This window comes from Gadus macrocephalus, chromosome 15 (genome assembly GCF_031168955.1).
Source record: "Gadus macrocephalus chromosome 15, ASM3116895v1".
Taxonomy (NCBI): domain Eukaryota; kingdom Metazoa; phylum Chordata; class Actinopteri; order Gadiformes; family Gadidae; genus Gadus; species Gadus macrocephalus.
This window is the reverse complement of record NC_082396.1, coordinates 12,262,992-12,268,991: the sequence shown is the minus strand read 5'-3', so window position 1 is coordinate 12,268,991 and position 6,000 is coordinate 12,262,992. Positions and strand designations below refer to the sequence as shown.

Genomic DNA, 6,000 nt, shown 5'->3' with positions numbered 1-6,000 from the left:
AGGGTCTAGAATAGAACGCGCTGCGGTGAAGCGCAAAACGAGAGCAGACAGGAGCACTTAAGAATGAAGCAATGGAGAGAATGTTTTGAATGTTTCTGCTAGACTGTTGAAGTGTGTTAAATACCCATTTAAGGTTAATTTCATTAGTTAAACAATGGATTGACATTCACGCTGATATTGTACAACTTCCAGGCACTATCCATCGTCTTTATTTCTCTATACCGCATGTGATGGAAGAACTAACAAATAGAGCTACCATGCAAGCCAATTAAAATGCATTACAAATATGATGTAATCCATTTTAACACATAGTCGTTATCAAGAGTTGTTCTGTTGCACAATGCTCGCATGATCTCTTTTAAATATGTTCAAAGGACAGGATAGGAGGCATACAGCTTGAGACAAGCAGCCTTGTCCGTGCGTCATTGCGCACGCCGCTGCCGCGCGCTCCCCAACAGTAGTTTATCAGAGATCGCTGACGGAGCACAACCAGTTGTTTATTTGCAGGCAGAAGTGCGTGCGCGAATCAGCAGGTGCCGTTGCCGTCAAAAGCTGATTTAAGTCTAGCCTAGAAGACTGTAATGTTCAGTGCGAAAAGATGTTTCGGATCCTTATTTCCTGGATACGATTGGATATATGAGGTTCGATCGGTCATCTGCCTTTACAGGTATTATTCAATTTAATTTAATCTGGTGTTTTTTCTCGTTGTTGCATATTCTCCATTTAAATTATGTAAACTCGGATGTTATTGTAGACGCCTGTATGTCCAACAGAGCGTCTGGGAAAGACGCTTTGGCGCGTCTCTTTCTCATGCGCACATCCGCGTTTACGCTTTATATATCAAATGTTTTAACTTTTATTTCGACTTTATTTTCGAAAAAAGTAAACATTCTTCTCCTCTCTGTGTTTATCTCTGGAGTCACCTCGTGTGTTATGTGATGTGTTTCCTTTAAGGCTTATTAGTTAGGGGCGCGCGACCTGCCTGTTTGGCGCTTTAAAATAGGTAGACTACGTTCATCTTTACTTTAGGCTGCCAATCTAACAAATCGTGCTGGAATTGTTGTGGTTTCGCTGTCACAGGGAACCTCATAAACTGTTTCTAGCTTTCGATTGGCAATCCTCCTTTGAGAAATCGTCTGATGCATTTCGACCCTGCGCAACTATCAGCCAAGTGAAAAAATATTTTATTGTTGCCAAAGCAACCCTTCGTTGAGGCACATGGGGTAGATGGATCCCTGGCAACGTATGCTGGCTCCAATCCCGATTCAAGCGTGTCTGTTGTAGTTCAATTAATTGTTTATAATTTTACACCTAAAATGTAATTGAATGCAAAAGCACAAATAGAAAACCGATTCATGAAATAAAAAATGATATATCCATATTTGACAACATTGTCTTATCACGTGTTTTGTTTCCCCATTGCAATTATAGACCACCGTACATAATTCGCTCCAGTTGAAATTGACTGTATTTATTGGATAATTAATAACGGACAACTTTCATTGGCTCAGGTAAACCATCTCAGTCATGTACATGTTGTGCACCCTTCCCAAAAAGACTGCAGATTCCAATGGTTCTGTTTGGACCCCATACATTGTATGATATATATTTATATTATACATTCAGTAAAGAGCATGTGTCCTACACTCAAAAATCTCCTTCAATTCAGCTTTTTGCTCAATGACGTATGTGGACATGAGACAATGAGACAGCGCACAGTTCTTTGCTGATGGGGACTGGATTTGGTTGGCAGAGGGAGCTGGAAGGGGGGCTCTCACTAGAGAAGGGTCTTGTGTTATTGAGGCTAATGGAAGGTGCGGTGTGTGCTGACAGTAAGCGTAAGGGCATATAGATTCCTTTCTTCCAATTGTGTGATGAATTTCACATATGGTACTTCTTATTTGTGTCATTGCGTTGAAGCTTGCTTCCTACAAATTTCATGCAATGCTCATCTTAAGGTTTGCACTTTTTCTACCAATTCCGTGTGAATCTGTTTGTGTCTGTGTGTGTGTACTGTTTGAGTGGTAAAGGAGGGTTTTATAGTTGCCGTCCATTGTCCAACGTCTCCTGCTCCCCATGCTACAGAATGCTGCCCCATGCGTCTAAATGACGCATGTGGCTGGCATTGGGTAATATCATCTAGCATGAAGCTCTGTGGCACTGTCCTTTCTCTTGATGTCAGAGTGTCCAGATGCCTCTTCAGGCTTCAGATTAGCTGGTCTTCCCCAGGCCAGACATCACCTGGTTTCTGTGTGAGTGCTGTGGAGCTGAGGACCCTGGGGGTTGAGGTTGATGTGTGCTCATCAGATTCACACTCACGCCGCAGTATCAGACTCTCATACATCAATGGTACAAAGAGAGGCTTTTGAAAAGTCAACCATCTATCCGTTTTGCCGTCTCCTTCGTTTGTTCTCTGTTCGCTTTAATCGCCTCGTTCTCTTCCTCATGAAGCCGTTGGTGAACTGCGTCATCACAACCACCATCGCCGTCCTCATTCAAAATGATTAAGGACCGTGCGTTTGAACCCTTCCCCTAGCATTGCTCCTCCTCTTTCATCTCCCAGTTTCATGAACACTGTTGCATCGCCATACCATTCACAAGGGTTATCTTCATTGGGCTTTGGTCCTCCTTGCTAGCAGATCCTTGTCTGGGAGTCCAGCTAACCTCTTTCAGGGTCTATAGCTCTCTTTGCACACAGAAAATAAGTACTTAAGTAGTTCAAAAGACCAACATAAAGCAGTTTATTTTCGTAATAGTCCTAAGTTGATCAAGTAAATGTATGAAATACTTCTAGAAGGAAGCATACTTACTTATTCACCACAATTACAAATAGCATACAGTTTTTGAGTGGAACTACTGAAATACTTTTCACCTCTGTGATGGCTGGTAATCAAAATTCACAACACCGTTCCAAAGTAAAGGTTCTAAAAATACACCAAGGATTACAGCAAGGATTCTGGCAACTTGCCGAAAGCCTTCCGGCATGCTTTTCCATTACTTTATAAATTTGACAATTCGCTAATAACTGTCTTTGCCATGATAATTAAAACACACCTAATGCAATGCCCATGTTTTTCACTTCTTAAGATTTCCTCTGTCCATATGGAATACAAAGCTTCCAAACATAAAACCCTCAGTAGGGCTGCTACACGGAATATAACACCGAGCCAGAGATGAGAGCCTATTTGGGGCAGGACTAGACCTGTGTGTGAGCGTGAGTGTGTGAGTGGGTTTGCGTGTCTGTGTGTGTCTGTGTGCGAGAGGTGGTGCCACTGTGGAGCCGTAACCGATGCTGCCATCTGCTGCATAGTACAGTCAGAATAGAGAAGGGCGGAGGATGGCAATCTAGGAAAGAATTGATTTTGTGAAAGATGCGACTCTGCCACGTCTCGTTTCAAATGTATGGATGCTGCCCTTTTCAATTCGGCTTAACGTATAAATCCGCAGCAGAACAGCCACCGCTGTAGCTGCAAAAAATAAGATTAACACGCCTCCCTTTTGAAAGTCCAGCGCCCGCAGCTACAAATCCCCCCCGCCCTCCTCCACACCCCTCTTTCCTCCTATGTCCAAGGGTGGTGAGCGGTGCCCCCTCCCACACACACACACAACCCCCCCATCCCCTCCAGGCTCCACCCTTGGAGCATGTGTGTGTGCTGTGTTTGGACGACACAGACGGTGGTAGGGGAACCCAGCCGGGGAAGGGAGATAACTGGTTGGTACCCGGCAGGCTTCTTGAACAAAGCTCCACCCACAGCCAGGAGAAAGGAAGTGTCCGAGGGAGTTAGCACTGCACTTGGCTGCCTGGAAGATGAGCCCTGGACAAAAGCTGTGGTGGCTTGTACTGTGTTATGACTGATTGTTTCTTCTTCTAGTTCAACTAGGTCTGCATATGTGTTTGTAAAATGTACACGTATAAGTGTACTTGTATGTGTGATTGAACTTGAAGGTGTGCCTGCACCTTGAGTTGTACATGCATGTGTACAACTGTACGTTGGGAAATGTGTAAAAACTTTGTGGAAATCAGAGAGAAAAACAGACCTGTTTTCTGGCTTGTATCCTAAGTGAATATTATAACTTAGTGGGATGTTTGCAGGAGAGGCCAATGGCTCGAGGGGTGTGTGTGTGACAGAGACAGAAAGAGAGACAGTCGGGGTGAAAGAGTGTGTGAAGGAGCAAATGCATGCTGTGTATTCGGTTTAAGACCTTCACATCCAGCTGATAAAAACACGACTAATACAAGACTAATACACCCGTGTGACCTTCTGATGAAGACGGAAGTATATCCGTTAAAACATGTCAAGGAAAAGAAAATAACATCTACCAATATATGTGTCTGTGATGAAAGAAAACTATAAATATTTACCTTCACATCCAGTTCCACTTGATCCTTTATAAAACCATCTTTAAATAAGCTACGCAAAAAGCTCCAAAGGGAAATGACACACTAAATACATTTCCCTGCACTCATATAACTAGTCTTGGTTATTCCCGTGTGGGAAAAGGTAAGAGAAGTGGATGGTCTCTCCACACATCAAAGCATTGAGGATCCAGGGGAGTCGCCTCCCAGCTCAACCCACCAACTGTGACTCATAATATGGAGGAAGCTTCACCAAATTGGGCTGTTTCCTGCAACCATCCACAGCTAATGGTTCCGTTGAGTATTTCTCCAGTTTCCATGTGTATTTTACACATTTCAGAGCTGTACACCACTCAAGCGGTTGTCTGGAATTGCATCATTAAAACAGATGCTTGTGCTTTGTGTTTGACTGTGTGTGTGTGTGTGAGCACTTGAGGTGAAACAGTGCAAATAAGGGCATCAGCGGAGGAGGAGTTTAGGGAGGGGATTCTGATGTAACCGATTGATGTGGGAGCCAATCGAGAGAGGAACATCGTTCATGCATGGGGAATTCAAATTCAGCCAGAGACCAATCCAATAAAAACCAATAAAATCCAATAATAACGGTCCTTGAACTGTCACGGCCCTGCCCGGGAGACCCGCCCACTTACCCCCTCGCCCCTCAAGACACACACACACACACACACCCACACACACACACACACACACACACACACACACACACACACACACACACACACACACACACACACACACACACACACACACACACACACACACAGGCCAGAGGATGCAGATGCATTCGTAAGGAGTAGCCCGAAGCTGGAGCAATTTCTCCATTTAAATTCATTACTCATGTTGTCTCTCTCTCTTTCTGAAATTAAATCTTCAGATTGGTACTGTAGTGGAGAGCAGTACAGAGGAGAGAGCCGTAACATTTTCTCAGGACACTAAAGATGTTACTTTTGCAGTACGTGTATCTCCAAAAATAGCAACAACCCAACTATAATATTAATGCTGAAACTTTCAGCATTAATATATGAATATTTTTGTTGTAAACACCAGTAGCAAACATTGAACATATAATGCATTGAATATGGCCTGGTCCCCGACATGCTCTGCCTGTGTTAAGACATTTCACTCTCAGAGGCTTCTATGGCTGCATTCATCTTAAAAGAGGTGGAGGGGAAAGACACGAGGAGGGCCTATAGGGAGATACAACAGAAGCCTCCCTCTCTTACTCGCACTCGCTCTCTCACTGTCGCAAGCACCCTCGCTCCTTGAAGAAGCCTGAAACTGCAATATATTTTATTGCTTTTTTTCTTTCTTGCTAAGGCTCAAGCCTAGCAGTGGAGTTAGAGTTAAGAGAGTCAGTCATTATGAGGAGACCATTATGCTGTGGAGAGAATGCCCTCTGGCCCATGTCAACTTGCTCAGCCTTCTGGTTGTTGAGAGCAAGCCCAAAGCTATCCCGGCTTGAGGTGTGTGTGCGTGTGCGTGTGCATGTGTGTGTCAACAAAACCAGGTGGTAGCTGAGCTAACCTGGATAATAGGTATGAGCAGCAGAGTTATAAAATATTTGTGGAATCATTAATTGTTTCGGGACAAACAACATTGGCCATCTGTCAGAGCCCGTCAGCTGA

The 6,000-nt window shown here is 43.9% G+C and overlaps 1 protein-coding gene across 1 annotated transcript in view; it reads left to right on the top strand.

Moving 5' to 3' along the window:
• The first annotated feature begins 391 nt into the window (after positions 1–391).
• LOC132473156 (gamma-aminobutyric acid receptor subunit pi) overlaps positions 392–6,000 on the top strand; it is a 34,624-nt gene continuing 29,015 nt past the window's right edge. The window contains exon 1 of the mRNA XM_060073149.1: positions 392–667. The gene's annotated coding sequence lies outside the window, so the exon portion shown is untranslated. The remainder of the gene's footprint in view (positions 668–6,000) is intronic.